Source organism: Dasypus novemcinctus, chromosome 22 (assembly GCF_030445035.2).
Source record: "Dasypus novemcinctus isolate mDasNov1 chromosome 22, mDasNov1.1.hap2, whole genome shotgun sequence".
NCBI classification, from domain to species: domain Eukaryota; kingdom Metazoa; phylum Chordata; class Mammalia; order Cingulata; family Dasypodidae; genus Dasypus; species Dasypus novemcinctus.
Genome location: NC_080694.1, coordinates 7,686,829 through 7,698,963, shown reverse-complemented (window position 1 = coordinate 7,698,963; position 12,135 = coordinate 7,686,829).

The following is a 12,135-nucleotide window of genomic DNA, read 5'->3' as shown; positions in this document are numbered from 1 at the left end:
AAACCAAATGCTTGTTCTTCAAGAACAACAAAATTGACACTTGGCAAGAAAAAAGATAGAAGATGCAAATCAATAAAATAAATGAAAAAGGGGAAGTTATGACTGCACAGGAATAAAAGCAATCATAAGAAGATATTATGAGAAAACATATGCCAACAAGATAGACAACCTATATGAAATTGATAAATTCCTAGAAAAGCACAACCTATAGTGATGCTACAAGAAATATAAGAACTTAATAAATACATCACATTTAAAGAGATTGATTCGATCATCAAAGATCTCCCAACAAAGAAATACCCAGAACCAGACGGCTTCAGAGGTGAATTCTACCAAGAATTAACACCAATCTGGCTTAAACTCTTCCAAAAAATTGAAGAGGAAGGAAAATTACACATTTTGTGAAGCTATAATCCCTGTAATACCAAAGCTAGAAAGAAATACTACAAGAAAGGAAAATTACAAACCAATCTTCCTAATGAACATAGATACAAAAATTGTCAAGAAAATACTTGTGAATAGAATCCAACAGGAAATCAAAAGACTTATATACCATGACCAAGTCGAATTTATTCTAAGTAGGAAAAGGTGGTTCAACATAAAAAATCAATTAATGTAATATACCACATTAACAACTCGAAGGGGGAAAATCACATAATCATCTTGATCGATGCAGAAAAGGCATTTGACAAACTCCACCGTGCTTTCTTGATTAAAAAACACCTAGAAAGATAGAAATAGAGGGGAAATTCCTCAACATGATAAAGGGCATACATGAAAAACCCACAGCCAACATCATACTCCTTGAGGAAAGATTTAAAGCTTTCCTATTTAGATTGGGAATGAGACAAGGAAGTCCTCTATAGCCATTGTTATTCAACATTGGGTTAGAAGTATTAGCAAGAGAAATTAGACAGGAAAAAATAAAAAGCATCCAAGTAGGAAAATAGGAAGTAAAACTCAGTGTTAATGGATGACATGATCCTGTATTTTTAAAATTCTGAAATGTTTATGAAAAAATGACTTCAGTTAATAAAAATGTTCAGCAAAGTGGCAGGATAGAAGATGAATATGCAGAAATCAGTAATGTTTCTGTACACTAGTATTGAACAATCTGAGGAGGAAATCAGGAAAAAGAATTCCATTCAGAATAGCAATAAAATCTCAAATACCTAGGAATCAATTATAACCAATGTAGAACAGGACCTGAATTCAGAAAACTACAAAACAATGTTAAAATAAGTCAAAGATCACATAGTCAAATGGAAAGACATCCTGTGCTCATGGATTGGAACTCTAAATATCATGAAGATGTCAATCCTACCAAAAATGATTTCTGGATTCAATGTAATAGCAATCAAAATTCCATCAGTCTGCTTTACATAAATATAAAAGGCAATTATTAAATTTATTTGGAAGGGATCCAAATAGTCAAAAACTTTCTAAAAATGAGGAGTGAGGGAGGAGGACATTCAGTGCCTGACCTTGAAACATATTACAAAACTGCAGTGGTCAAAACAGCATGATATTGGCAAAGAGATAAACACATCAATCAGTGGAATAGAATTGAAAGTCCAGAATAAAATCCTCACCTCTATGGTCAACTGATTTTCAACAAAACTACCAAATCCACATGAACAGAACAGAACAGTCTCTTCAGCAAATGGCACTGGGAACATTAGATATCCATAACCTAAAGAAGGAAAGAGGACCCTTATCTCACCCCTAATATGAGAATTAACTCAGAATGGATCAAATGCCTAAAAAGAAAAGCCAGAACTATAAAACTACTAGGAGAAAATGTAAGGAAACATCTAAAGATCTTTTGATAGGTGGTGGTTCCTTGGACCTTACACCCAAAGCACAAGCAACAAAAGAAAGAATAATAAATGGTGACACCTGAAAATTAAACACTTTTGCACCTCAAAGGATTTTGTCAACATGTGAAAAGGCACCTGACCCAATAGAAGAAAGTATTTGGAAATCACATATCCAATAAGGGATTAATATCTATGATATAAACTGAGATGCTACAGTAGACACGTTCCTACCCTCTGGGGATAACCACTGGACAAGATTTTGGACAGTGACCACCACCATCCCAGGAGCTGTGAGTTCTAAGGGCTTGGAGCCTGGTGTCTTTTTTTAAGATATGTCAGTAACAACGTGACAGTGTGTAAACTGGGGAACTCCCCAGAGAGTGGATCTGTGGATCACTCCTGGTGTCTTTTTTAGGATATGTCAGTAACAACATGACTGAGTGTGTAAACTGGGGAACTCCCCAGAAAGTGGACAAAGATGATAGCTGCAGCAGCATCTTGGCCAGGAAGGAAGAGTGTGAGTATTCCTCCAATGTAAGGAATAAGGACATGGATCCAGACACCAGAGTTCACCATGAATCATCAGGGACCATTCAGAGGGTTGTGTCCCCCAAGGACCTGACAAAGAGGCTGGCAGCCTTCTAGGGAACTTCTGGGTTAAAACAAATTGTGCAAGGAATTACAGGAATGCTGGAAATACCAGTCTACAGGGAGGAGTAAAGCTTATGTAATGAAGTCAGCTGTGGCTTAGAAGCTGCATCACAAATGTTCCCCCATAAAGAATGTAACAGGAAAAGGAATTCTGAGGTCAGAAACCAGGATCCCAGAAGAATTCAAATCTAAGAGAAATGATGGACCATGGGACCACTAGAGAGGGAATGAGGATGCACAGTCCTGCCTTCTTCGGGCAATTTGCTAACAATCTTCCTCTGGCCTTTTTCATTGCACACCGTAAGTTTTCATATTTTTACATTCCCCTTTCCCTACTTACTGCTGATGCATTTTCTGAGTTCATCTTGAAAGCTACAAGTTTTTAACTGGTAGTCATAATTACCTCTGCACCAGAAGCAGAACATATTTCCTCTTCCTTTAAAGCTGTAGAGAAAAATCCACTAACCTAGGTCAGGAAGAAGTCCTTGTTAATGTGATTTTTACAGACACCCACATTTTAAAGGATGTTGCTATGCCCTGTGAGAACCCCTTCACAATTAAATTTAAGGAGTTCGGATGGCCCATCTCAGCTATGCACTGCACTGGAATGTTGTAGATGCTCCATAAGTATCTGGAGGATGAGGGGGAAATTCAGAATCCATTTTCCTGCCTCAAACCTCCCTGGGCCCTCATTGCACCTCAGCCTGTAGCTTGAGTGCATTGTGCTGCCTTATTCTCTGCAGGTGACAGGAGGGTCTTTTCCTACCACCAATATTATTCTCCTGATAGACAAAGGTACAGCCTAGTCCACACTCACATGTAGTTGAGCAACCATGACTAAGGTTCCAGGAAGAATTCTGAGCCAATATCCCACACAACTCATTGTCTTAACCATTGATTGTGGGTGGGGGTATACAGAGATGGGGCAAGAATGACCTAGAAGTGATGGTAGTGGGACTGGATTCTCCCAAAGGCTGCCTCTGGGACCTCAGCCTCCCCAGGATGCCTTGGACACCATCCACAACTCTCTTTGACACTTTTGTCCTTACAGGGGGAAGCCCCTAAGATCAACCTTCTAATGCAAACCATCAGAATATGAGACAAAAGCCTCAACTGTGCCCTTCCTCAGTCAGAATCCCCATTCCACATTTCCCACTGCTCAGCAAAGTACAAAGTCCACTACCCTTATCATTTGGTCATCAAGGCCATGCTTGACTGTCACCATAGGGATGACTGCATGTAAAGCTCTTCTCTCCAGATTAGAAACAGAACACTGCCTGCACAGACCTCTAGTCCATGAAGAAAAGGGATGAGATGAATGGCTCCAAGTCTGCAGATTAACATCTGGGCAAATGATAACCACCCCAGCACTCTCTTTCCCACCTGCAAGCCATGAACAGGCTGTGATCATGATGGGTCAACCAGGTTTCCAAACTCCTAGAAAACCAGCTTCTTCCCAGGGTCTGTCCAACCCTCATGCCCCTTCCAATATCCCAGCCCTACCCAATTCAGACACCCTGGGAGTGGGAGATGCTGTAGGGCTGCCCAGGAAGGATCAGAATATTTGCCCCACCTTCATTTCACTGCCTTATGACCCCTATCTACCTCTGGGTGTCTCTAGGCAAATGGCCAGAGTCTTCTGTGGTGAGGGTTGAACCAATTCTTGTAGTTTTATAAAAGTCTCACTTCCAGTTTTCCTGAATGAAAGGCTTGGGATGTTAGGAAACAAGGGAATATCTTGTTCTCTCAAGCATCTCTGCTCATGTGAACTGGGTTAGGGGCTGTTTCTAGAATGTGGATGCCTGGTTACCAGTGTTCCAATTTCTGCTGGATTTCTGCAAGGAAGTGAGTTTATTTCTTGGGGACCCATTATCTTTCCCACATCCTTGGATAAAACCTCTCCTATCTTCAGCCTCATCTCTCATGTCATTAATTTAACTCTACAGGGTAGTAAATTTGGCTCAATGGATAGGAGGTCCACCTACCACATGGGGGGTCCAAGATTCAAAGCCAGGGCCTCCTGATCTGTGTGATGAGCTGGCCCATACTCAGGGCTGATGCATGCAAGGAGTGCCGTGCCATGCAGGGGTGTCCCCTGCAGAGGGGAGCCCCATAGGCAAGGACTGCACCCTGTAAGGAAAGCCACTCCACAATAAAAAATTGTAGCCTGCCTAGGAATGGCGCCACACACATGGAGAGTGGACACAGCAAGATAACACAAGAAAATGAGACACAGATTCTGGGTGCTGCTGACAAGAATATAAGCAGACACAGAAGAACACTCAGTGAATGGACACAGAGGGCAGACAACTGGGGGGGGGGAGTGAGTAAGGGGAGAGAAATTTTTCAAAAATTTAACTCCACAGTTTACAAAAACACAGTACTACTTGCAGTGCCTGGGAAAGGCCTGGGAAATTCAGGATACCAGTATTGAGGAAGGAGGGTTGGATTTACCTCTTTTTCTGCCATATCCATGAACCAGGACAAGTTATTGTACCTCATGGGTCTTCCAATTCTCCCTACCTGAAACATAATGATCATGCTATCTTCCACATCCTAGGGTCTTAAGAAGATGTATATAGAATAATATCTATAAAACTCATGAGCTAATGTGACAGATCATTAATACACAAACCTTAGATTGGAAGAATTACATGAAGGAATAGGAAGCAGCAGGGAGTTAAACTCAAAAAGGGCTGGTTCTTGGTGGTATGATCATGGGAAAATAACTTATCTTCTTGGTTTCATTTCCCAGTCCCCAACATAATGGCCTTGAAATGCAATGAAAATCAGTTATTGCCATCTGAATCAAAACACTTCATTGGGGAAGGTGGGGGCAAGATGGGTTCAGATTAAGTGCAACCACATCATCTCTCTGACAAATAAACAGCTGAGTGGGGACAAAATCCTGCCTGAATGAGTTGTTTCAGGAACCCACTAAGCAGGAGACTTCAGGACATCATTCTGGAGAGTGCATGTCAGAAAGAGGGATTGCTCAAGTTAAAATGGTGAGTCTCTGGCACTTGAGGCTGGAGCTGTGGGATGGCTAGGCCCTTCCCTCAGGGCAGGAAGCTGTGGCATTCCCTGAATCTTGCCCTGAATTGGCTGGAGGAGTCTGGTGAGGAGTGGATATGGGTCCAACAAATGTCTGGACCAACTTTTTTGAGCATTGAGGAATATACCAGCTGGCTTGGGAAGAAACCATGAAGAGATGAGAACCAAATCTGCTGAGGCAATCTGATTTAACTAACATTCCTGGGATAGGGGAAATTGGCCTGGGAGAAGGTGGAGTCAGGCAATTAATGAGTGTTGTGCTGTTGCATCTAAGAGAGGGGGACAATAGGAAGTGCTTAATAAGCTTTCAAGAGCATATTTAGGGTTCCTGGCAAATTGTCAAAGAGACAGAGAGCCATTTTTTTTCTGTTGGAGAATTAAGTCACCAGTGTGCCATTTGAATTTCAAAAGGGAACTCTTACACAGGCTTCCAGATATCTTTGGAGAGAAAGCAGTTAGGGAGAAAAAGGGGGTGGGGGAACAGATTCCTAATCAGTAGTTTATTCAATTGCGGAGTCAATCCTGTCCCAGGAAAGGGACTCTTTCTGAAGAGTAAATCAACCAAGAAAGGATGTCTAGTTCAGGGGAAGAGTTTCAGCCTAAAATGCACAAGGTCTCTAGTTTGATTCCTGGATTCCCTTAGAGTAGTGACTGATGGGGATATTAAATACCCAGCTGATACTTTAGGGCAGGGAAAACATAGACATCATCCCTGTATTAGCTTCCCTTGGGTCTCTTATTTTTCCTAAATAAAAGGTTATTTTTGTTATATAATTTAACTTATTTTATTCACTAAAACCCACTTCAAACTCTGTAGCAAGTAAGTTGCAGGGTAATTGATTGATAAACACTGGCAGCCTGACAAGTTCCACAAGGACGTAAGAGGAAGTCTGGTTTTTCTTAATGTTTGGATGACTCCTTGCTTGTGGGTTTGCCTTTTTTTGTTTGTTTGCTTTCTTTTCTTTCCTTCCTCTTATTCTCCCCCTTTTTTAAAATTAGATGCTGCTGACTTGTTTCTTGTTTTCTGTGTTTCTTCTTCATCTATTTCCTCTTTTCTGTGTGTTCTGGTTTTGGACACCAACGCTTTCTCTTTCCTTCCTGCATCATTCTATCTTCCACCTTCTATTGTTGCTCTTACATTCCACCTCTCTTTAGCCCCCCAAGTTTTTCCTTATTTTTCTCCCCTCCCATGCTCCATTGTCTGCTCTCTGTGTTCAGTTCACTGAGTGTTGTTCTGTGTCTGTTGCATTCTCATTAGGCAGCTCTGAGAACCCATCCTGGGACCTTCCAGAGTGGGAGAGAGGTGATCATTCTCTTAATCACCACAGCTCCCTAGTTTGCTGTGTCTCATATTGTCTCATATATGTCTCCTTTATGTTGCATCATCTTGCTGCATCAGTTCTCCATGTGGGCATCACCACTCCTGGGAAGGCTGCAATCTATGTAGGGCAGCACTCCTTGCATAGGGGCACTCCTTGCATGGGGGGCATCCCTGTGCACACCAACACTCATTTAATGTGGCAGCATTCCACATGGGTCAGCTCACCATATGGGCCAAGAGCTCTGGGTATCAAACTCTGGACCTCCTATATAGTAGATAGAAGCTCCATCAGTTGAGCCACATCTACTTCCCAACACCCCCCCCCCTCTTTTTTTGGCTGTTTGTAACACTTCCATTCTGTTTTCTAACTTTTATTAACTTTTTCTGTTTTTATCCTTTCTTTTCTCTTTTCCTATCTCCTCATCATCCTGGCCTTTTAATCTATACTATATTCTTCTCCATACTCAGTTTTCAATATTATTGTATGAACTCCACTTTTTAAATTCCTTTAACTGCTTACATGAGTTTAATGTTTATTCTCCTAAGTTTTGATTAACTTTTACCATCAATATAACTTTTATCCTTTTTCTTTTCTTACTTCTTTTGCTTTCCATGGCCCTAATATTTTTCCTTAAAGGGAACTTAGACAACAACAAGGAAATAGAATAAGAAGAACAAAGTGAAAAGAGAAAGCTTAACACACACAAAAAAAACAGCAACTAAATAAAACCAAAGACTAGAGGGAGAAGCCAATCAACTGAACAAACCAAGCAAGAAAAAATGATGACCAGACAGCAAAAAAAAAAAAAAAATTACAAACCATATCAATAATCAGGAAGACATGGCTCAGTTCAATGAACAAACTAAAAACAAGGAAGAGGAGCTGAACATTGAAGAACTAATCAAAGCTGCCCAAACAAATATCATGGACCAACTTAATGAAGTGAAGGAGGTGATTAAAGACATGAAGAAAACACTTGGAGAGCATACTGAAGAAGTTGTAAACATACACAAAAAGATAGTTGCTAAGATGGTGGTGAATAGCACAATCCAAGGTATCAAAAATACACTTTCAGCAAATAACAGCAGAGGAAAGAATTAGTGATGTGGAAGACAGAACATCTGAAACAAAACAGCAGAATTGATAGAAAAACAAAGAGAAAAAATCAAGCAGGGACTTAAGGATTTGAATGACAACACAAAATGCACAAACATATGCAATATAGGTGACCCAGAAGGAGTAGAGAAGGGAAAGGGGACCAAAGGGGAGAGAGAGGAAATAATAGCTGAAAAGTTCCCAAACCTACTGGGAGATAGATGTACATGTCCAGGAAGTGCAGTGGACCCCAAACAGTATAAATGCCAACAAGCCTACTCCAAGACATATATTTGTCAAATTATCCAATGCTCAAGACAAAGAGAAAATACTGAAGATAGCAAGAGGAAAGGGAACCATCACAAACATGGAAAATTCAATAAGATTAGGCACTGGTTACTCATCTGCAAACAGGGAGGTAAGAGGGCAGTGGTATGACATAGAGAAGGTACTAAAAGAAAAAAAATTCCAGCAAGCGTATTCTATCCAGCAAAACTGGCATTCAAAACAGTTGGAGAGTTCAGAATATTCACAGATAAACCAGAAACTAAGAGAGTATGACAATAAGAAACCTACACATCAAGAAATACTAAAGGGAATTCTGCAGGTTGAAAGATAAAAACAGTAGAGACAGAGTTGGAGGAGTGTATAAGAACAACTAAAAACACAAAAAGAGAGGTAGAAAGAAAATATGACATAAACAAATCCAAATAATGTATGGCTTATGTAAGTAATTCCTTGAGAGTAATAACACTGAATATTAATGGATTAATCTTATTAGTCAAGAGATACATTGCAGAATGGATAAGGAAATATGACCCACCAATATGCTGCCTACAAGAAACCCACCTTTGGGAAACGGACTTTGGCCCAGTGGTTAGGGCGTCCGTCTACCACATGGGAGGTCCGCGGTTCAAACCCCGGGCCTCCTTGACCCGTGTGGAACTGGCCATGCGCAGTGCTGATGCGCGCAAGGAGTGCCGCGCCACGCAAGGGTGTCCCCCGCGTAGGGGAGCCCCACGCGCAAGGAGTGCACCCGTAAGGAGAGCCGCCCAGCGTGAAAAGAAAGAGAAGCCTGCCCAGGAATGGCGCCGCCCACACTTCCTGCGCCGCTGACGACAACAGAAGCGGACAAAGAAACAAGACGCAGCAAATAGACACCAAGAACAGACAACCGGGGGAGGGGGGGGGAATTAAATAAATAAAAAAAAAAAAGAAACCCACCTTAGATCCAAGGATTCAAGGGGTAGAAAGCGAATGGCTGGAAAACAATCTTACAAGCAAACAATAACCAAAAAAGGGCAGGAGTAGCTATACTAAAATCAGACAAAATACACAATAAATGCATAAGTCTTGTGAGAGACAAAGATGGAAAGTATATATTAGTAAAAGGGGTAATCTTTCAAGAAGAAAGAGCAATCATAAACATTTTTGCACCTAACCAGGGTAACTCAAAATACTTGAGGCAAACACTGGAAAAATTAACTGGAGGAATAGATGCCTCTAGAATTATAGTGGGGAAATTTAATACACCATATCAACATTAGACAGAATATCTCAACAGAGAATCAATAAAGAAGCAAAGACTTTGAATAATATTTTAGAGGATCTGGACGTAATAGACATATACAGAACACTACACCCAAATACAGCAGGATATACATTCTTCTCAAGTGCACATGCATCATTCTCCAAGAGAGACCACATCCTAGGCCACTGAGAAAGACTCAAGGAATTGAGAAAGACTGAAATCATACAAAATAATTTCTCTAACCACAATGAAATGAAGCCAGAAACCTGCCAGGGCCAGAGAACCCACTTAGGCACAAAGATATGGAAGTTAAGCAATACACTGTAAGAAAAACTGTGGGTCAAGGATGAAATATCAAAAGAAAACAGTAACTACCTTGAAACAAATGAAAATAACAAAACAACTTATCAAAACTTATGTGATGCAGCAAAAGCTGTACTGAGGGAAATTCATAGCCATAAATTCATGTACAAAAAAGAAAAATGAACTAAAATTAAAGATTTAACTGCACACTTTGAGGAATTAGTAAAACAACAACAACAACATCAACAACAGCTAACTAACCCCAAAGGAAGAAGAAAGAAAGAAATAACAAAGACCAGAGCAGGACTAAATGAAATAGAAAATAATAAAGCACCAGAAAAAAAAATAAACAAAAAAGAGCTGGTTCTTTGAGAAGATCAATAAAATTGACGGACCCTTAGCTGGACTAACAAAAAAAGAGAGAAGACGCAAATACACAAAATAAAAAATGAGAAAGGGGATATCACCACCAAACCCACAAAAATAAAGAGTACCATAAAAGGATACCTTGAAAAACAATATGCCAACAAGAAGGACACTTTAGAGAAAATGGACAAATTTCTAGGAACACATAAGCAGCCTACATTGATGAAAGAAAAAATTGATGATCACAACAAACCAATTACAAAAAAGAAATAGAATCAGTCAATAAAAACTTCCAACTAAGAAGAACCCCAGGCCAGATAGCTTCACAGGTGAATTCTACCAAGCATTTCAGAAAGAATTAACACCAATCTTGCTTAAACTCTTTGGAAAAATAGAAATAGAAGGAACATTGCCTAGCTCATTCTATGATGCCAACATTACCCTAATACCAAAGCCAAAGACACCACAAGAAAGGAAAATTATAGCCCAATATCTCTAATGAAACTAGATACTAAAACCCTCAACAAAATACTTGCTAATGATATTCAACAACACATCAGAAAAATTATACACCATGACCAAGTGGTTTTCATCCCTTGTATGCTTCAACATAAGAAAATCAATCAATGTAATACATCACATAAACAGATCAAAAGAAAAGAAACACATGATCATACCTATAGATGCAGAAAAAGTATTTTGAAAAATACATTTTCCTGATAAAAACACTGCAAAAGATAGGAATACAAGGAAACTTTCTGAACATGATAAAGTTTATATATGAAAAACAAACAGCTAACATCATTTACAATAGTGAAATCCTAAAATCTTTTCCCTCTAAGTTTAGGAAAAAGACAAAGATGCCCACTATCACCTTTCTTTTTGAAAATCATGTTAGAAGTACTTGCTCAATCACTGAGGCAAAATAAAACAGACATAAAATGCATCCAAATTGAAAGGAAAAATTCAAATTTTTGCTATTTGCAAATGACATGATCCTTTACATAGAAAACCCTGAGAAATTTACAAAAAAGCTTCTAGAAAATATAAATGAATTCAGAAAAGTCACAAGTTATATGATCGATGTGCAAAAATCAGTAGGATATCCATACACCAATAATGAGCAATTTGAGGAGAAAATCCAGAAAAAAATACCATTTACACTAGTACATAAAAAATCAAATACCTAGGAATAATTTTACCTAAAGATATAAAAGACTAATACAGAGAAAACTATACAACTCTGTTAAAGGAAATCAAAGAAGACTTAAATAAATGGAAGAATATTTTCTGTTCATGGGTAAGAAGAATAAATATCATTAAGATGTCTATCCTACCCAAACTGACCTACAGATTTAATGGAATCCCAAAAAATAAACACAGAATTTTTTCATGAACTGGAAAAACTAACTCTAAAATTTATTTGGAATGGAAAAGGCCCCAAATAACCTAAGACATACTGAAAAAGAAAAATGAGGGAAGCAGATGTGGCTTAATTTATTGGGCTTCCATATACCATATGGGAGACCCTGATTCACTTCCCAGGGCCTCCTTGTGAAGGCAAGAGGGTACATGCTCACAGAGAGCTGATGGCCCACACCCATGGAAAGCTGACATCCTGCACCCGTGGAGAGCTGGCACAGCAAGATGATGCAACAAAGGGAGACAAGCTGACACAGAAGAATGCACAGCAAGTGGACACAGAGAGCAGAAAACAAGCAAGGAGCAAGGGGGTGGAATGAATAAATAAAATAAATCTAAAAAAGAAAAAACAAAAATGAAATCGGCAGAATCACACTACCTGAATTTAAAACAAACTACAAAGCTACAGTGATCAAAAGACATGATATTGGCACAAGAATAGACATAGTGACCAAAGGAACAGAATTAAGAGTTCAGATATAGATCCTCACATATACAGTCATCTGATATTCAACAAGGCCACCAAGACCACTTAACTGGGAGAGAATGACCTTTTCAACAAATGGTGCTT